We start from the raw sequence: 21,908 nt of genomic DNA on the forward strand, positions 1-21,908 counted from the left end.
ACACACATGTGCCTTTCCTTCACAGCACCTCCCTATCAGAAAGAATTCACTGTGCAGCATCCGACAGACCCAAGCGGGTCCAGCATTCCAATCAGCTCTTTGTCCCCACCTTTAAAAGTGCATTAGCCGGAAGGCTCGAGCTTTCCTGTCCTAGCACCTAAGAACTGGAACGCTCTAACCATCTCTCTTAGGAAGGAGACCTCCCTCAAAGTGTTCCGAAGAGCTCTGAAAACGAATCTCGTCAACTAGACCTGCCTGCCATAAGATCAGCCAGTTCCCCTGTAACCCTTGGAACTTTTTCTCTGTAACATGTATTGTATTGCTTTTAAATGTCATCACAACTGTATACTGTATCTTATCACTGTTTGACTGTCTAAGTAAATCCATCTGTAACAGCGCCACGATGCCCCAGGACCGTTTGCACGATTTATAAATTCAAATAAATAAAATAAATATAGAGTGCCATCGGCTGCGGCACTGGTAGTGCTGCGTACAGGCACCCCCTCAGACATCAGTTCGGTATTAGGGCGTAGCCCCTCGGGTCGAGACCCGGTAACAGAACCTTGCAGTCCCTCAGCAGAGTCACTGGTAGGATCTCACGACACCTCGGCCTGGAGGTCTGTAGCTGAAGTAGCCTCGCTATGTGCGCTGGTACTAGGACCGGCTAAGTCCATCCCGCTTGTGCGCTTCCTAAGTAAGGAGTCGCCTTTGCGGGGAACGGAGAACAGTGCACCTACCTTGGGCCTGGTGATCTGCTTAACAAACACCTTTAGGTCATCTAGAGGTGACTTCCCGAAGAGCTCCCTTCACCTGGCTAATCTGTTCTTCAGAGCGTGCGGTGTCAGTGCGTTGCACGCAGTACAGCCTTCCCTAACCGTAGTCGGGGCCAAGGCAGCTGAAGCAGATAACTTGGGGATGAGATGTAGGAAGGAGACCCTCGGAGGCTGGACAACTGTAGACATCGACATGCGCCAGGGAAGAGCGTGGCTCCAGAGGACAGAGCTGTACCCGATTGAAAAAAAGATGAAAGTACTTGTCCGGGGAAGAGCATGTGGAATTACTAGGCCAGAAGCCTAACCCAGGAGCGCTGAGAAAGCAGTCCGTTTCCGTTGACGTGGAAAAGAGGACTGAGGAGTGGCGCCTGTGGGCGGAGTGAGAGGAGCACATGCTCCCAGGGCCGCCCGCATTTAAAGGAGATGATTTTTCTGGTGAAAAAGGTTTTGTCTCCTGTCCCTAGCAAGGGTTGCCCATACAGTGTGGGGGGGGAAAGGGGGACAGGACATAGGTAAGGAACAGTTTTCATTGGAAGATTAACAGCTTGGTAGACTTACTTAGGGATTTTCTTGGATAGAAAATTACAATGGGCATTGCATTTAGGATACATTTCTAACTAAACTAAAAGTTATATTGGGGCTATCAAAACTGTCTACTACTCTAACTATGGATATGCACTTTCAACACTGATTATATAGTTATATAGTTAAGATCATTACTATGATGTCGTAAGGAGCTGAAATGTGGGTCCCACGCGGTATTCAAGAAATGGTTCAAATGGAAAATATCTGCCCTAGAGCCATTGTGGCTGGATATGCCCAAATGCTGACCAGCACATGTTCGACTAGAATAACTACCTTACACCTAGTGAGTCCCCTTTCCGCCACACTTTTGGGACATTCCGTACATAGGGACAGGACCAGAGCACTTTCAAGCATCACAATATTACTTGTCCTTTTATTTTTACATGGGGCCACCACACGTGACCGTAATCGCACCTTCCTGAGCTCCGCCCCGCACATCGCCCATCAGTCCTTTTCTATCGCATCATCAGGAGCGAACCCAGACTTCTCAACCACGCAAACCTGCGCATTACGGTGCTCGCCGCTATGGACCGGCTGACACAATCCGCCAAGTCCAAACCCGACTGAACGGCCTCACACATGGCATCCTTGCCATCCTGAACCATAGCAAGGAAACCATCCCGTTCGTCCCCTTCGGGAATATGATCAGCCACTAATGCAACACAGTTCCACAGAGTGTGTGTGAAATGAGACAAGGCAAATATGGAGTTGGCCGCCTGAAGCACCATACCCCCAGAAGAAAACACTTTCTTTGCCCAGCCGTCAAAACGTTTGTTGTCCCTATACGGAGGGATGGTATGATACAACACCTGCTTTGCCGGGGCCGTAGCCGCCTGCACCACCAAACTCTCCGGGGGTGGGGTGCCTAGACAAGTAGCAGGGGTCGCTACTGGCTGGACGGTATTTTCGCGACAAAGACTTGCCCACTGCCGGGAGACTCTCCGGAGCAGTCCGAGCCGCCGCCGCCCTTCTCTGCAAAGCCATATGAAAAGGCAAAACCGGGTCAGTGGGTGGACCGAGATCAAGGATGTCCGTGAGATCATCCTGAACAAACTCCCCTGGGGGAGCTGACCAACCCAAGTAGACTTATGAATTTGATAATTATACACTGTTTTACATTTTAGCACATTGTGTACACGTCACACGAGACATAAGGCGCCGATATGACCAATCGGCATGAGTGCCAGGCTCCGGCCGACAAAACTCCACCTCCGGAGAGGTGTCCAGTCCACTGGCATCATGCAGTGACTGCCTCCGGTCATCAAACTGACTATGGCCCGAGATAAGGTCATCCGGAACCATAACCGGAACCAGGCCGCCATCAGAGCCTTCATCACCCTTAGAAATGTACTCCAGGCGGGAAGAGGAAGACCTCTGCGGACCAAAGCAGTGCCGGACCTTAGCCATAGCCTTTTTAGGGGCAAACCCTGTGCCACGGGGCCCCTCCAACACCACCGCCTCGGAGGGAGCCGAGCAAGTCGGCGCCAGCAGAAAAGGCATCGAGCAAGTTGGCGCCGGCGTCGACAGAAAAGGCGTTGAGCAAATCGGCGTCGACGTCAGCTGCAACGCCTCCAGCATCTGCGGCGTCGACACAGTCCTCGAAGCCGGAGCTCCGAGCGTGTCTCGACAACCTGGGCGCCGACGACCCCCTCAAAGACGGAACCGCGAGAGAAATAGTCAACGTCTTCTTCGAAGACGGCACAGGATCACATGGTCTCGAGTGCGTCGAGGACCGGGACCTGGAACGGGCATGGCGAGAACGGCTACCCTTGTCCGAGCGGGACCTCTCCCGCGAGCCATGCCGACCACCCGAGCCCGAAGGCGTACGGGCAATGTCTCTCAACCGGTGCCGACCGACGGCACTCGGAGGCGCAGACGGACCGGTGCCCTGTGATTCCAGAATCGCTAGCATCTGCTTCCCGAAGGAAGCCCATTCCTCCGGTGTCGCTTGCATGGAGGGATAAGCGACCCGCCGACGGGCGGAGTCCTCGGAAGAGGACGGGGAAGGCGACCTATGCCGGCGCTTCCTGGAATGCCTAGAAGAGGCGGAGGAGTGGCGAGACCCACTCCTGGAAGGAGACCCACCGGACTTCCGACGACAACGCGGAGAGTCACCCCTCGAGTCATCGGTTGAAAGCCCCGCAGACCTCGACTTCCGGGGCTTTGACACCCGACCTATTGACAGTTTCTTCTTGCGTTCTCGCAAGGCCTTCGCAGTGAGCGACTGGCAGTCGACACAGTCGTCCGTATCGTGGGCCTCCCCAAGGCACCAGAGGCAGGCGTCGTGCGAGTCCGTGACCGACATCTTGGACCCACAGTCCCCGCAGTTCTTGAAGCCCGGACGCGGGGCCGAAGATGAGCAAGACATCGCCACGAACAGGTCTTCACACCAACCGAAAAGGTTCAACGAACCGAGAAAGAAAACAGCAACTCCGAGTCGAGGCGTACCGAGATTCACGAAGCGAACACGTTCGCGGAAAAAACGGAACCGAGGCTATGGGCGTTGTGCGTCCTACTTATCACATCGGGTGACGTCGGCCGTCGGAGGAGGTCCTCGGGGACGGCTCAGCGACGTCATCGACGCAGGAGCCAAACATTTTCCGAAGCAGCACAGCTGTGGACATTACCTTTCATAGATATGGAATACGTCGGAGGACCCAATCCCCTCGAAACAATATTCTAATTCCGAAAGCTCTCTCCACTGCTTGAGGTTCGCCGCTGCAAGAATGACTTCAGTATTCGCTTGACGCAGCTGAAGACCTGCATTGGAAAAACATTTTCCTCTAGGTCATCTACAAATGTGTCCTCCTTGGACAGGACCAGAGAGGCAGCCGTGGAGGATGTTGAGGAAGACTTAGCCTGAAGCGTAGCTGCTGCCACTACCATTGATGAAGGGAGCGGACAGGCAGTCGAGGATATGCCCTCTGATGAGTGGAGCTCGTACAAGCATCTATTTTTCTACTTTTATGCTGACCGGAATGAGGTTTCTCCCAGACCTTATGGGCTTCCACCAGCAAATCTTTTTCAAGAAAAATACCATTGCGCTGATGTGTAGTAAGAGTTAACACTCCTGAAAGTAGTACTCCTTGTGGAGTCAGAGGCTCAGGTATTGGAATTTCCAGCAACACCATCATATCCAAGACCCGGTCATGAAAAGCTCTGAGAGTGGGACGGGTCTTCAATATCTTGGTCCACATGCTACTGGAAAATGCTGCGCAGCCCCATAAATAGGCCCATCTGTACCAGCGGCTGAGAACGTTGGTTTGGAAGAGCTCATCAAAATGGCCGCCTCAGGCCACGCAGGTTGAACTGCCATTTTGTCACTGCCTGACGTGATCTGCGTCACAGGTTTTAGCGAGGCCATTGTCACGACAGGGATTGTAGGGGCTTTGGAATCAATCGTAGCCTTCTGTGAGGGGAACCTCAGCAGGGCTGGTGCTTGAAGACTCCTTTGCCCTCCTTATTTACCCCCTCAGCAGTATCGGTATGACCACAAGATTGATTGTGGGAAAGCTTTGGGTCACACCCGGTAGCCAGAACCCCTAAAGGGGACCCTCGATCCTGCTGCTTTTGATTATAGCCTCCGTTTGGGGATCCTCAGGATTAACCCTGGTATTTTTAGTCACTTTACAGGAAACCTCTAGACTAGGCTCGGCACGTTTAGTCCCAGACTGGGAAACCTCGGGAACAACCCTTGTTGAAAAAGCCCCAGAAATGTTGGTCTTAGTCCCCATATGGGGAACCTTGGAGCAAAATCCGGTCGTTTTAGCCCCTTGATGGGGGCCCTCAGAGAAAACTCTGGACTCCAGGTAAGATGCTTTTCCTTTTTTCATCGATGAACTGCTGTAAATGTCGAGGAGGAGGCCGTTGGAACACCTACTCCCACCCGACGAGCCTACGCTGGAGAGCCCGGACAGAGAGAGTCACAGTAGAGGCCGGGCCCAAGCACTCCAGACACAGAATGGGCATCCGCCCTTGTGAAATGACATTCGCATTAAGAACAGAACACAAATCCCCCAAGTTACGGCATAGACAGAGAAAACTGTGGAACCGGAGCAAGAAGATGAAGGACAAGTGGGGAAAAAAGAAAAAATTCCCCATGATTCAAGTGCATCTGACCGCGACTGCGCTGAGAAAAGGACTGAAGGGCGATGCGCTGGGTGGAGCTCAGGAAGGCAGGGACACGTGCAGTGGCCCGTGTAAAAATAAAAGGTAAAAACGTAATTGTTTGATTCTTCAAAGTGCTCCGGTACCCAAAGGATGGAATGTCCCAAAGTATGGAGGAAAGGGACAAGACGTACAAGTATGGGGCATCTCTTCTATACAGGCTCAAATATAGAAGGGGAAAAAACGATTGAACATATATTGGAAGCTAACACAGAATCTAATACATTATGTATTATTGTACACAGACCATGAAACTCTGGTGCAATATACTGTTAGTCACATCAATGACATGATATTAAAAGAGGGACTTAAGTGATGTGAGGCATATAATATCACTGAGTGCTACTCTCCTATCTATATTCAAAATAATAATCAAACATACAGTGAACAATGATTGAACTAGCGATGCTCCCGGACAGCAGAGATTATATGTGCTACATTTCGGATTACTATGTGACCCCTAACTATATGAAGGCTTTTCCTAACCATACACTCCGAGGGGAATACATGAAATATACATTTAACATTGCAGAATCGTTGGAAGTTACTGGGGCTAGAGCTGGCATTATCAAGGAAGTAAGGAGCTATAGACTCTGTGGCCTTTTCCAACTTGAAACTTGCATATGTTCTTACTCTTGCATATATTACTTTCATTTTATAATACATATCCAAGCATGACAAGATATATTTTAAACTGTAAAGATGTACAAATAAGACTTTAATAGAACTGTGTCCTAATGTTTTATTTTGATCGTGTTAAATCATCATCGCCTTGATGCCCTTGGGTTTTGTGTGCTTAACAAATGTAAAAATACTGTATTCTTTTGTTTACACGTGATATGTAAAAAAGTCATTAGTTCGACTATATTGCACAATATATTAAATACATATATACATTTGTATTGCTTATGATCAATGATTTTTTTAGAATATGGTTTTATTTTATTGTTGATGGACTGCTTTTATGAAGACATTGATTTTTCCAAAACAAAGTTTGACTCGGGTCAAGGGAATGCAGTTGCTAGCAAAAGATGCAAGAAGACACATGCTGCTTATGAATTAAGCAGCAAAAGGCACTTTTGGTTAATACATTTTTATCACACAATGGTTTACAGCTGCAATTAAGAAGAACAAGTTACTTCTTACCTTCTAACGTTCTTTCGATGGGATGTTCCTCCGACGTATTCCTTACCTTAGATATCTCTTTCCAGCTTTGCTGGCCTCGGAAATGTTTTCTCTCTAGAGGGCACTGCGCGTCGATGTCCCTCGACAGCCGCCGTATCGGCGTCAACGTCATCCTGCCTATAAAGGCCGCGCGCAGCGTCCGTTGCTCAGTTCCGTTTTGTAGCCCACAATAATTCTTTCTGGACTAGACTAATCACCCTGAAGGAGTGTAAACCACAACAACAAGGGAAGTAGTACTGTGGGGATGGATGGGAGGGTCGATAAAGAATACGTCGGAGGAACATCCCATCGAAAGAACGTTACAAGGTAAGAAGTAACTTGTTCTTCGAAGGGATTGTGTCCTCCAACGTATTCCTTATCTTAGATAGGCTCCCATAGCAGTATTCTGTTATTGGAGGTGGGAGTACTGACTTCATGCTTCCTCTTATTGATGAATAGAGTGCAATACTGCCCTTCCAAACCTGGTTTCCTGACTGGAGGAGGAATCCAAGTTGTAAAACCGTGTAAAGGTATGGACGGACGACCATGTGGCAGCCGCACATAACCGGCACTCCCCTTTTGAGGGCCGATGAAGCTGCGATACCTCTGGTCGAATGAGCCCTAAGATTTTGAGGGGGCTCTTTTCCTGCCAGTTTATAACATTCCAAAATGGCTAAAATGATCCATCTGGAAATGGTCTGCTTAGTTATCGGTAGCCCCAGCGTGTGACCTGCGTAGCCTACAAACAGCTGGTCTGCTTGTCTTATCCTAGCCAGTCTACTAATGTAAAAACTTAAAGCCCTTCTTGGGTCCAGCCTGTGTAACCTACCTTCCTCTTTCCCCGGATGGGGAGGAGGATAGAAAGATGGGAGGGTAATCTTCTGTGTGATATGAAATTCAGAAACCACCTTTGGGAGGAAATTAGGCTTCACTTGCAGAACAACTTTGTCTTTGTGAAAGATTGTATGAGGAGGTTTACAAGAAAGAGCTTGTAACTCGCTCACCCTTCTAGCAGATCTAAGTGCTACTAATAAAACAGTCTTAAGGGTAAGAAATCTTAACGAACAAGAGTGGAGTGGTTCGAAAGTTGTGCCCATCAGGAAAGTTAGGACTAAATTTAAATCCCATAGGGGAACCTGGAATGGTCTTGGGGGATAAACGTTAGTTAACCCCTTTAGAAACTGTATTACCAAGGGTAACTTGAAATAGGATGGTTCTTCCGCAGTGCGCTTAAAGATGGATAGCGCTGCGAGATAGCCCTTGATGGTGCCAACTTGAAGGCCTGAATTAGCTAAATACAGTAGGAAGGACAAAACCATTGGTGTACCACATGAAAAGGGATCGATATTCTTTTCACTACACCAGCTGCAAAATCTGTTCCAACGGCAGCGGTATAAAGATTTTGTTGCTGGCCTTCTTGCCGAAAGCAACACCTCCATAACGTCATCAGGGAGGTCCCAATCCTTGTACCTCAGCCTTTCATAAGCCAAGCGTGAAGGTTGAGGGTTTTGATGTCTGGATGGAGAACCTGACCTCCCTTCTGTGAGAGCAGATTCTCTTTGAGTGGAAGTCGAATTGGAGGGCAGATGGACAAGTCTAGAAGGTCCGGGTACCACGTTCTCCTGGACCAATCCGGGGCAATTAGGATCATGGTTTTCCGGAATCTTCTCAACCTTCTGATCTTTTGAGGAATGACAGGGACCGGTGGAAACGCGTACAGGAGTGGAAACTCCCAGTCCACTATGAACGTGTCTCCCAGAGCTCCTCTCGGGGGAAATTCCCTTGAACAGAACAGATCGCACTTCCTGTTGACACTGGTGGCAAACAGATCCACCTGAGAGGTTCCCCAAAGGGCGAAGATCTCTTGAAGGACTTCCTGAGCTAGTTCCCACTCGTGTGAGACTGTGCCTGCTCAGAGCGTCCGCTGTCAAGTTCTTCTCTCCGGCTAGGTGAACTGCCGATAGAGAGATTCCTTCTTGGATTTCCCAAAACCAGAGCTGCATCGCCTCTCTGCACAGAGGTAGTGATCCTACGCCTCCTCTTTTGTTGAGGTAATGCATGGCCACTGTGTTGTCCGTTATTATCAGGACATTCTTTCCTTGTACAGATGGCAGAAAAGCCTTCAGCGCAAGTCTGATGGCTCTCAGCTCTAACAGATTGATATGTAGTCTGGACTCCGATGGAGACCAACGACCGCAGACGGTCAAGTCGTTGGCGTGGGCTCCCCACCCCATGAGTGAGGCATCCGTGACTACCGTTATCTCCGGCCAGGGTTGCCAAAACTGCTCTCCTTTCAGAATGTTCTCCTGACAGGCCCACCACTGAAGGTCTCGAGCCACCCTGTCAGGAACCTGAAGATGATCTGTCATTCTCCCTGAGAATTGTGACCACTGAGTTCTCAGTGCCCACTGGAGAGATCTCATTCTCAGGCGAGCCTCTGGCACTAGGAAAATGCAGGATGCCATGAGGCCTAGCAACCTCAAAAAGTCGAAGGCTGGGAGACGTTGGGCATTTTGAAACTTGGTGACCATCTGTAGAATATCTTGAGCACTCACCTCTGGTGGCGTGGCTTTTCCCAGGAAAGCGTCCAGGATCGCTCCGATGAATTGGAGTCTCTGCGATGGTATTATTTGTGACTTCTTTAAATTGAGGGAGAAGCCCAGTCTGAAGGGAGTAGCAAACATGATCTAGCTGGATCTGAGCTTGTTCCGGAGATACAGCTCTGATCAACCAATCCCTTCCCTCCTTAGACTTGCAGCCACTACCGACATTAACTTGAAGACCCTCGGGGCGGAGGTCAGCCCAAATGGCAGCACTCGAAATTGATAATGGAACCTCAGGTATTACCTGTGTTTGAGATGGATTGGCACATGGAAATAAGTGACCTGAAGGTCCAGAGATACCAACCAGTCCTGGAACTGAAGGGCCTGAAGGATCTGAGAAACAGTTACCATCTTGAATTTGTCTTTCCTGAGGAATTTGTTCAATTCTCGCAAGTCCAAGATGGGTCTCAGTCCTCCGTCTTTCTTTGGTATGAGAAAGTAAGGGGAGTACCAGCCCTTGTTCCTCTCCGCTACAGGTACCGGTTCTATGGCACCTTTCTCTAGCAGGTCTTAAATTTCCTGCAAGAGGAGCGGATCTGGAGCTTTTTGAGAGCTGATCCCCGGTGGATGACTCTGAGGTATACGTAGGAGAGGCAGGCAGTAACCTTGTGCAACTGTCTCCAATGCCCAAGCATCTGACGTTATAGCCTGCCATTCCGCCAGATGTTGAGTTAACCTGCCTCCTACAGGTGTCTTGTGAGGGAAGTCCTCAGTGGTTTTGGGGCGGCTGATGCAGATGTCGATGGTAAAGAGGCACCTGCTGTTGCTGCGGCTTTTGAATATCTACCCCGTCCACCTCGGGTAGTTCTTCTTTGTCCCCTTTGAGCCGGTCGTCCTCTACCTCTTCCGAATGCGGAGTAGAAGCGAAAGGACTTGCCTCTCGCAGAGGTTCCTGTGGGACGAAAAGGTGTCTGACGGATTGCAGCGCCTACGGATTTTGCTGCTGCCTTTGATGTTTGCAGTTTTTCTAAACTGTGATCCGCCTTTTGCCCAAACAAAGAAGAGCCATCAAATGGCATGTTCAAGAGCCTGGCTTGCACATCTGGGGCAAAACCAGACTTTCTCAACCAAGCGAATCTCCTGGTTGTTGTACTTGCCGCCATTGCTCAGCTGATACTGTCAGCCGAATCAATGCCCGCCTGGAGGGATTCGCACATAGCATCTTTACCGTCCTGTATGATATTTAGGAACGCCTCCCTTTCTTCTCCCTCCGGGATGCAGTCAGCCGCTGTAGAAGCACACTCCCAAAGTGTATGGCTAAATCTAGCAAGGGTGCAAGTAGCATTAATAGATTTTAACACCATGCTACATGCCGAAAAGACTTTCTTAGCCATAGCATCGTATTTTTTATCGTCCCTGTCCTGTGGGACGGTAGGGTAAGCAGTCTTGATGTCAGTAGAAGATGCTGCCTGTACCACCAGACTTTCTGGGGATGGGTGTTTGGACAAAAACTCTGGGTCTGCAGAAGATACCCTGTATTTAGTAGACAGTTTTTTATTTACTGCCGGGACGACATCTGGGGTTTCCCAGTTCGACATGATTTTTCTTTGAAGAGCTTTATGAAAAGGTACTATAGGATCCTCCTGTGGACCTTTATCAAGAATATCCGTGAGGTCAGCCTGTGAAGGTGTTGACCACCCCATAAATTCTGTGATCCTGGCCATTAAGGCTCTATAAGGGGTTTCAGCATGCTCCCCCGGGTCTGGCGTAGCGAACTCGACCTCTGGGGAAGTGTCTAAACCACTTGCCTCATGTAAGGAATCATAGAGTTCCTCTTGAACTGGGGTTGCAGATCCCTGCAACTCAAATGTCTCTTCTTGGTCAGACAGTTCTCCCTCTTCCATTATTGAGGACATTGTTCTCAATTGGTCTGAACTCACAAAGGGTGTGAAACCCATCTCCAAGGCAGAGGGTGCCAAACTTGTAATCGGCCTCGAAAACGCTGAAGGCTTCGAACGTGGCGTCGAAAACAAAGGTGGAGGCCTCGAGGTCCTCGATAGAATCGGAATTCTGCTTGAGGATGTCGACAATCTCAACAACATGGTCATCGAAGACCTGGGAATAGCCACTGGGTGCGCCGCAACCGTGACTTTCCTTGGCATCGACGCCGGTGTTGAGGATGGCGTCGAGTCGACAGACCCGTGTGTCGAAGGTCCCTTCGACAACGGCGTCGAAGACACCGACCTCGGCGTCGACGGAACCTTCGAAGAAGGATTCGAGGTCTTTGCTTTACTCGAGGGTTCGTGACGCCTCGAGAAGCTTCCTTCGCCGGGTGCTGCGACTCGTGGCGTTTTGGACCTTCGGGTCTTTCGACCAGAGCATCGCTCTCGGCAGTCTTCGAGGGGGTCGAGGCCGCTTTCTCGAAGACTCTCATATTTTTTCTGAATTCCTCCCATTCAGCCCGGGAACTATGTTTCGTGGGGCAAGGGATTCTCTTAGGTGAAACAGAGGAGGACGACGAAGAAGGGGATCTTCGGCGTCTCCTTTTCGAGTGCTTCGATCTTGAGGAGTGATGGGACCCGCTCGAGACCTGGAGCGCGAATGGTGACGAGGAGACGAATGTCTCGACTTCGTCGAGGAAGAAGAAGCTTTAGAAGTCTTACCTTTTTCCAGCTACCCCCTTCGCTCCTTCAGGGCCTTAGCTGTCATGGACATACAGTTCTCGCACTCCGAACAATGGTGTTCAGCTCCCAAACACCACAGACAGACCCTGTGAGGGTCCGCCAGCGACATCTTTTTTCCACAGTCTCAGCATTTTTTTAAAGCCGGACCGAGGGGTCGTCGGTTCAGAGGAGGAAGCCATCGAGTATGGATCGAATATCTTGAGGAAAATGGAATAATTCTCTACGAAACTGAGCAGCGATATTCCGAGGCACTGAGTAAGCGCGGAAAAACGGAACTGAGCAACGGACGCTGCGCGCGGCCTTTATAGGCAGGATGACGTCGATACGGCGGCTGTCGAGGGACATCGACTCGGCGGACGTCGACGCACAGCGCCCTCTAGAGAGAAAAAATTTCCAAGGCCAGCAAAGCTGGAAAGAGATATCTAAGATAAGGAATACGTCGGAGGACACAATCCCTTCGAAATGAACTTTCAGAAGACTGCTTAGATGCAACATTAGCATTCCCATAAAAGCACACAACTAGCTCAGAGATCCGAGGGTGAGGTGAAGAGATGTTGTTGTGGGTGGGGTGGGGGTGGAGAAGCTGTTAGTAGCTGAAAATTGCCATAGGGACTATTATGGTTAAGCGTGGTTAATGGGTGGGTAAAAGCCAAACACCCACAGGCTATATATGACTCCCATCACAGCCCAGCTCTAGTCTAGCTTCACTTCCCCCATGCTAATAGTTTGGGATTATGGGCAGCAAACATAGTGCCACAAAATTGCCAAACCTAAACAGCTCTATTGCAAAAGGAATGCAGCTATTCCCCCATATCCTCAAACTAAAGGACACGTCATCGCCCCACCCCCGACAAAATTCCCAACAGATAGATGAAGCATTGGCAATGCCAACAGTCTGGGCTGTTCTGTGTGTACGTATGGGAAAGGCACTGCCATAGTGGTATTAACTGGATATTGATGGTAGTAGGTGCAAAATGTTGAGTACCTGGGCATCCAATAGCAGTGCCTAGTAAATGCCTAATACAAACATACAAGCCAAAACTGTTGGCTTTGACAATACTTCTTTTTCAACATGACTGAATGACATGCATAGTGCTTATAAATCGAGTGGCTGGAGGCAGGTCTGGTTAAAACATTTTTATTGCACCAACAGCACATTTACAACTCCAATTAAGTCATGAACTCTCAGAAGACTTTTGAAAAAATACTGGCAGCCACTTTGAGCTTGCTTTAGTCAGGCCTTACCGTCAAACTTTGCGCTCAAAGAGCTGCTGTTGGAGGTGGCAAAACTGGTTGGGAATGGCCATAGGGATTAGCATGACCATGGGCAGTCAAATAACCAAACACCTACAGACTTCGAGACCCTCCCAATTACCATTTCTCACCATTTGTACTCTAATGCAATCATTTTGGCTTAGAGGTGGTGCTTTATCTAACAGCCCAAACTAAAAACGTAATGACTGTTGGTGAGCGAGGGACAGCCTTTTTAAAATAGTTTTGAGCTGGTTTACAATAGGATTCCAACCATGTGGAGAGAAGGAAGAGCAAGAAATTAAGCTACTGGATTACGTTTCAAGGTTAAGAACAAAAGCACAAAGAATGGGAAATACAAGAGGGGACAAAACTTGTCAATATGAAAGCTATCATTTGCAAAAAATGAAACACACTCGGTTTTATATGCATTTAATAGTTTACCAATTGGTACAATAGGATTTTTGTAATAGGCAGAAAACGAATACATTTTATTTAACACAGTCTCAGAGCAACAAATCTTACTGTAAAACACAGAGCAGTATTATATACATTCCTTTACTGATACTTTTTGAACTTGAGTCAATATCTTCAATTAACTCCTACAATCAGGTAACTGTTTCCACCCAACAGCAAACTTTCAAAGTGTTTAAGAAATTGCCGTTCATCTTCATGTCAGTGTCCGTCTATCCAACTTGAGGACCAGTAGCTTAATGTCTTTTTGAAATGGGGAATACCCCAAAAAGGCAAATCGAGAATGCAGAAACTCACATGATACAGTGGAAAGATAAAAACCCCAGGTAGGACCGGTTAAAAAGAGTTATGACTTGTAAATCCATTGGTTTCTACGTCCCCCACCAACACAAAACTTTTGCACCCTCTTTAATTGCAGATCTCTCTTCAGCTGAAAATAAAGTAAAGCGTACCAGTTCGTTTTTAATGAACTTGATTTTTTTTTTACATTAGTAGAAATATGTTTATGTGCCCTTCTCTTTCATACAATTCAACTATTTAAAACAAAAAAGAACATTGTGTGTCATTTAAAAATTAGCAAACCCCGACTTTTCAATAGAAATAGAAAAATAAATTTAATTACGTTTTTGTGAAAAAAAGGTACATTACGAATACTAGCAAGCAGTCAGTTCACAAAAACAAAAAGGGAAACGGGATATGACAATTATAAGACTGGCCTTGGTGCATCTATAGTCGACGGTCTCAAAATACTATAGTAATCCGTGGGCCATAGGACAGTTTGCTAGCAACTATTTATGATTAGTGCCTCGGGCACCTCATTGATGACACCATACAAAACTAAGGACGGCTTAAACTTCTAAAGTGCACAATTCAATAAAAGCATCAACAATTTCGTTTTTTGTTCATTTGCTTGCTTTCAAGCATAGCAATCGGCATGGGCAGGAACGAACTTAGGTGATATGTAATGTGCAGCACGGTAACAGTTCACATGAAATTACATTTTTTTCCCCAGCTAGTACCTGAAGTTGCTAGTGCTAGTATTTCTAGATTTTCCATATCCAATCCAATGAACAACACAGAAGAAATGAATTTCAACACAGAAGAAATGAATTTCAACACAGACTTCATTCATTACCAAACCAGAAAGCAAGCAGTTCAGTGTTCAGAAAAGGCGAATTAAAGTAGTAAAGAAAACGCATAAGGTAGATGGCAATAACAGTGCAGCTTTGTTTTGCTCTGGAAACGGCCTAATGAAGACACTTTTTTAAAAAAAATATTAACTATCGCTAATATACCCATCCCTAATGCTCTTGTACACAACACATTTTCCAATCACTTAAGTCCTTGACAAAATTCAACATAAGATTTGAATTAAGTGGTGTGCGCAAAATTCTGACCAGCACAGTAGAGACTGAAGACAGATTAACCAAAACCTGGCAATGGCACGGAAACCAAATGCGGTTGCCTGCAATTCGAGGTCGACCTGCAGATAGAAGCTTACGTTCATTCCAGATTCCAGCACTCGCCTCCTGCTTGCTCTTTAATTACAGAATAAAAGTGCTTACCCTCTGCAAAGTCTCCTCTGAAACTTTGGCAGCCATTTGGACCGCTTTTCTAAAACAGTTCACATTTATGAAGAGTTTAGAAAACAAAGGCGCGCCTTCAGCATCAGCTCTCTAGATGCTTGTGCCACTATGCTAATGTGTGACAGACAACGACTGGGAGGGCCGTAGCAGCGCATGAGAACTCAGTAAAAGTATGAGCAGTAACTTTGGCTTGTGTGCTATCAGCTAGTACAGTCCACCAACCCGGTGCTTGTCTTCCAAGTATGACAAAGGAAATGACCCTCCTAAAGTTTAGTTCTTCCTCTGTGGGGCACACATACTACGAAAGGAATAATAAAGAAAGGCACAAGAAAGCTGTGAATATTTCCTGTGCCAGAAAGAGAACTTCGAACCTAATTCCATTAATGACCACTAATTTAACTATTGTCCATTATATTAAGCTCTAAAATAAAGTCTGACACTCAAATAGTTTAATTTTTTGCTATTAATTCTGTTAAAAAGCACTACTAGGCCTGCAGTGTGTTTTTAAACCAAGTATTTAATGGTGAACAAAGTACAGCATCCCCGTTTTTGGTAGGTTGCTGTGGAAGCCAGGCACAGAGATGGAGGGTCCAAATCCAGTGAGAACCATTTTTGCGCAGAGATCCCTTTTTAAGGCAATAGTGGGAAACATATATAAAGGCGTCCAGAATGTTCATTTTCGACTTCGCCATACCATACACAGTGAATTAAAAAACGGATACTGTTTTTTAGGTTAAAATGTCAGATTGATACTACAAATTGAGGCTTTATACGCTGAGGAATTTGTCTTTTGCCCTGTGAATGTTCCCGAATGGAAAAACATTTTAATGGGATACAGAGTATCTTTTTTCCCCAAAACGTTAATCTATTTACTGTTCAATTGCTGGTGTATGGGAATCCCAACTTGTGTAATAGCAAAGAAAGAAATATCGTTAATAAAAGATTAACCTTTCTAAACATAGACCCATACTTTTTATGTATTAATTAATAAAGCAGTGTACAACCTCTGACATGATTAAAAAAGAAAGCTAAAGCGTGTACTATCCATGCCCTACACACTCCAGTTTTAGCCATTCTGGCCAGCAGATTGAACTATTCATATACGGGGATTGTGGGATTTCTTTTTTTTTTTTAAGAGCCTCTCATGGAGTGAATACTGCTTACTAGTCTTAGTCGCTATTTCTTTCACATAAGATTCCATTCCAGAATTCTCATTACGAATAGAATAGCAAGTCCGTGACTATGTTTAGTTTTTAGACAAAGCAGTCTAATACATGGGCAGGACCAAACTGGGCTTTAGTAGTCAGCCCTACAGTTTGTCATAACAGATATAGTTCTAGAACTTGCAGTTGATCAGCAAAATAACCAAATAACAAAATGATGTGCTGTGCGTTATCGTGAACAAAAATCGCAGGCAAGTCAAAAAACAATTCCAGCAAAAAGCCATCCTTAAATTGCTAGAGAAAGGCATTTAGGTAGTGTCTTCTGTGTTATCAAGTACTCCTTTAGATTTAGGTTTCATCTGAAAACCTACAAATGGCAAAACTATTCATCATGCTCCTCTGACTCCAAATGTATATTATTTAATGTTCAGAAGTGATTTCACACAGTGTTTGAGGCAAAAGTAATAGCAAAACATTCCAACAAGACAACCCTACAATCAGCACATCACAAAGTCGAGGATGCATTTACTAAGATCAATCAGTTTGGCTTCACAGTTCTCCTTGATGGTTCAATTGACCAAAAATGTTTTAAAAAAACCCAAAAATCCCACGCCTTTCATATTAGAGAGGGCACTTTTGAAAGATGAGCATAACAGATTTGGTCCCAGTGTCATGGACACAAAACTGGAGTTTTCAAACCGGCTTACTGTCGCTGAATTAGAGAAGGCTGCAAAGGCGATTTTCCTTAAGCATAGATAATAAAAAGTATACATTTGGACTATACGTCCTAAATTAGTGAATTCCTTCAATCAAAGAAATAACCCACCAAAAAAGTAAGACCATTGACAGAAAATATACTCCAATTCATAATGATCAATTTCTATGTAGACACCTTATTGGGGGGCCTGGGCGTATTCCTTCTTGATCCGTCATAGCATCATATAGGTTGAACAAATTGGTCCTGCAGGGATGGAGCAAAGTACTCGATGTGAGGTGAAAAGGCAAGCAAAGCAGAAGATGCTTTTCACGTGTAAAGATATATTTCTACTACCAAAAAGGCATAATAGCCACCCCTCAGCTTCAAGCGATCTGAAAACAGTACTGCTCGCAACCAAAAGGTGTAAATCCTCAAATGAAAGCAGGAATTCATATCCAATCTCAAAAGCATCCTTCGTCACCATTTCATAGGAGGTGAGGACATAGGACAGCTACCGGAAAGAGGAAGTATTGAGCTTTGCAATACAAGCCAAGGGTTTGGCTTCAGGGTTCACTTTGAACAATTGGGAGAAGCAAGTTGAATGACCGATATTCTCAGACATGTATGTGTAACTACATAAATATAGAAAACCACTGGGCATAGAAAGCACTCGAACCACCAAAGTTCACTTCCACAAATGAGCAATAGTTAGCTGTTAGGAAAGGGAAAAACCAAGGTTGACTGGTTCAAATATGGCCAACATATTCAGGCACTGATTCGAAACTAATAGGTTTCCTCTGGTTGACTAAAGAAAGGGCTTCCATTGCAAGGCACACACTGTAATCCCTAGAACGCTAACATGAGCAAGCAAGCAGGGAAGCAAAGCAATAGCCACCATGATATTCTTAACCCTGGTGTAAATCTGAAGCTACACAAAAATAAAACCCTAGAAAATGGTAAACTGGGTCTCCAACAAAAATTAACTAGGCAGAAATGTCTTGACATATTAAAGACCGTTCGCTCCCCCAGATTTTCACCAGATTACATTGAAGCATACATTTAGAGGAAGCATCAATATACTGTTTCATTACAATTGAATGCTAGAAGAAGCACAATCTGCGCATATCCATTCAATGTTGTAAGATATGGAATACAGGAATTTAGCCACTCAGGAACAGTTAACCAGAGCTCCATAAATGCCCATCTTCGAGACCTAGAACCATGAATCTTTTCCAGAGACCACATCTGCCTTAGCGATAAAAAGAAAACGTAGTAGAAGACTTCATGCAGCATCCTGCAAATGCCAAGGAGGGAGCGGGGGGAGGGGAAGGAGGATGAATCTGGCTTCAGGATTATAAAGTGATTAGAGAACTATAACTCAAGAGGAACTCTGCATTTGCTCTCTTTTAAATGTGGGCATGAGTTACTGCAGTGACGAAAATGCCTTGGTTTGATGTATTAGTTTGATGTTTTCATTCAGGATAAGACTTTACCAGAGTTACACTTAGAAGGAAAGACATTAATTTGTTCTATGCAGAGGATTGTAGAAAAACCAAATGGCAGAGTACTTGGTTATTCTGTGAATATCCCTGAAAGAAAATGTTGATTTCAGAAGGAATAAAAGTGTCTTGTCACAATGAGCGTTTCTAAAGAAGAGAAATTTCTCCAACGAAAGAAGAGATGAAAACTATTTCAGTACTGACAACTGGTGGCACCCTTACATTTTCGGGCAAAGTGTTTTCATAAAACCTTTCAGAACCGGCATAATCATTTCTCAGCCACTTGTAGGTGGAACAAACAATATGAGTATTAGCGAGTATTCACATGCACCCTGGAATGGTTCCCAAATGGAATCCCTAATGAGCCACACTACAGTTCTTCAAAACCAGTCAACCAAGTAGGACGTTCTGAAAGAATCACTCAGGCATTGAACCCAGCACTTCCAAATTCAAAATAACATGGGCTGGTTCATCTAAGCATATATGACGTCTCAATCCTACAATTATATCATGAAGGTATTTAAGGTTAGTGATAACTCCTCTATACAGATGTTGAGGTGTTTCAATTGTGGTACCAAGAAACAATGATTCCTGGAATACTGCAAGAAAATCATTACCACGAGGGTGTTCAGCAGAGCATATTTTACAATGATGCCATCCCGGAATGGATATGCTATGAGCAAAGAAAAACAGTGCCATACTAAACCTCAAATCTCAAGGCAAGCAAGCCAGGCCTTGTTTCCAGCAACCACCTAGAAGCAGAAGCTAGACATAGCTTGATGGACTAGGTTAGAATTGGCAATTAGCCACTGGAATCTAGCAAACACCCTTATTGTGGAGCATAACTACTCAGTGTATAATGCAGAGGTGGTTGGTACTGAACCTGGGAACTGCATTAATTAGGGCATGGGTTCATAGCCGACAGCAAGACCAATCGTACGTGCACGTGCATCTTATTAGTGGATGGAACGGAAGGATCAGTCAACCTCTTTGTGTGCATCAAGAGTGCACAGAGAAACCATCATACAAAGCCTTGACTCGTTGGATGTTAGGAGTGGAAGACACCAGATACACTAAGTTCTGTTCGGATAAACACAACTTATTGCTAAGTATCCATTGTTTGGATCCAGGGCTCAAATGGCAAGGCCGAGAGCAAGAGCAGTAACGTTAAATGGAGAAAAATGCAGTGGTGTGACGAGACAGCAACTAGCAGTCTTGATAAAACACATACCAACTGAAAGAACAGATTACGAGGACAGAAATGAAACTGCATAGGAAGTCGTTTTGCCATGCAAAAATAAATGGTTTGCCACCATAACATGCAGCATCATAAAGGCGTTTGCACTTGGGAAGGAATGGGCATTTATGCTATGACATTCTTCGCCTTCTATGAGTTATTTTGATAATTCTGCCACTGTAGGGCAGTAAATATATGGGTTGGCTCCAAGGCGGGAAACGCAAAATGACCAAACTACTGTATAACAATGTCTGATGGGATGTAGCTGACAATGTTTAAAGTTGTGAATTGAACGGTTATTTTCAGACATCAAACCTGCGAATATAAAGTAATACTTAAAACATATTACCACTTAACTCATTTGAGGCCAAAATGTGATGATATAGCTATGTGTAAGTTTACCAAATCTGTATAACTGGTTACAAAGGACACGCCACACAACTGGTCGCATTTTCACACACCACTTCAAGTACCAATTGTTTTTTTTAGCTTTCCTTTTCACTCAGACGATTTTGCACCAACTAAAACATTTCTACATTTTCAATAGGCCATTTTAAGAGGCCCATCAAAGATTCAATGCAGAGCACACCGTTTTTTTTCTCGCCAAAGATAGATCTGCAAAATGTTAATATTTGATGTTAACTTTATTAATCCCAGTTATGCACAACCTTTAAGTAGTATTCCATAGGTTCCGCACGATTCCAAAAGTGGGGCACAACATATCAACATAACCCCGACATCACATATTTGGGGTGCTGCACGCCCCAATTAACTACAATAAAAAGTATTAATGAAATGAGGCACTGCGCATTATCAACTGGGAGAGATCAGTTGCACCATTACAATCTTGTCAATGGTTTCTTTCATTAAAAGAAGGGAGCTTTAAGTGAAGGTATGGCTTGCACCAAATTCTTGAACCATCTTCAATAAGAATAGATTAATGGGTTGAAAAAAATACAAGGATTGTGTGAACCTAAAACGTGTTTTTAGTTTGTGCAAAAATGTAAATAATTGTCATACAAATGTGGGTAGCACGATCATCACCCCAGATCAATCATAACAGTTGGGTAAACCAGATGTATGAGTTCGTTGTCATATGCATCTTGAAAACTTTGCAATAGTTTAAATACAGTCTAGTAACAAGATTCTGAAAAATCAAAATGAAAGGCTTTATATATAATTTGTCATAGGAGAACAAGTGCAATCTTTCAAGTCTCAATAGACTGGCGTACAGAATGACCGTAAATTGGTTAGTTTTAGTGCCCTCGTTTCAGCTAACAAACCTGCCTTCTTAGGTCTGAATTGACCAAAGCAGCCCACATTTCTTAATCTATGGTAATTCTAGACAACGTATAAATTTACAGTATACAATTTGGTTTCACCATGCATGAATACTTGTGTGTAACATTTAAGAAGCTCAATCTACATCCAGAATAATTTACATGAAAGGACAATAGTTATTTAAACAGAGCTCAATGGGTAACCATGGTATCTGAGTGCATCAAGAGGAAAGGTGATTGTGTGCGAGGCTTCAACGTGAATTCAATCAACGGCACTCCCACACTTTCACAGTTTGATCTACACTTCCAGTGACTACGTAGGGTGCTGTCTTGTGGAAATCTGTAAAACAAACAAAATTTTAAAAAAAGTTAAACTGCGTGCATCAGCTTTACTACACTTTGCTTAGAATAAGTAGGATTGATCTTAAACCTAAATTATTTGATACATTTTTATTTCAGTATTTAACACAATTAGTACATGTGCAAAATGATACCGTCAGCTACATATCATATGTAGCATGCCCAACTAACTTCCCAAAACCGGCATCATTTTTCAGCTGATCTGACAACAGGCTTTGATTTAGTACATTTATTTTTCTATTTCAGGCAATGTACGTGTCATTCTAAAAACTGGCAAGAGCAACACAACTACAATTTCCGAACCTACCCTTCAGATATGGATCTCTTTGAGAAGATGAGTTTTATTACAGGTGTGCGGAAATTTGACCAAATCACCACTCTCCTAGACTTATTACATTAGCTTGGTCTCCATTCCAGGATACTGTTCAAGACTGCATTGATCAAA

General features: G+C 45.0%; 1 long non-coding RNA gene across 1 annotated transcript in view; it reads right to left on the reverse strand.

Moving 5' to 3' along the window:
* Window positions 1-13,583: 13,583 nt before the first annotated feature.
* The window catches only part of LOC138488231 (uncharacterized), a 313,251-nt gene continuing 304,926 nt past the window's right edge, over window positions 13,584-21,908 (reverse strand). The window contains exon 2 of the long non-coding RNA XR_011274615.1: window positions 13,584-21,443. This is a non-coding gene — a long non-coding RNA (uncharacterized lncRNA). The remainder of the gene's footprint in view (window positions 21,444-21,908) is intronic.

The sequence above is a fragment of the Ambystoma mexicanum genome, chromosome 9 (assembly GCF_040938575.1).
Source record: "Ambystoma mexicanum isolate Mex_15411 chromosome 9, UKY_AmexF1_1, whole genome shotgun sequence".
Lineage (NCBI taxonomy): Eukaryota > Metazoa > Chordata > Amphibia > Caudata > Ambystomatidae > Ambystoma > Ambystoma mexicanum.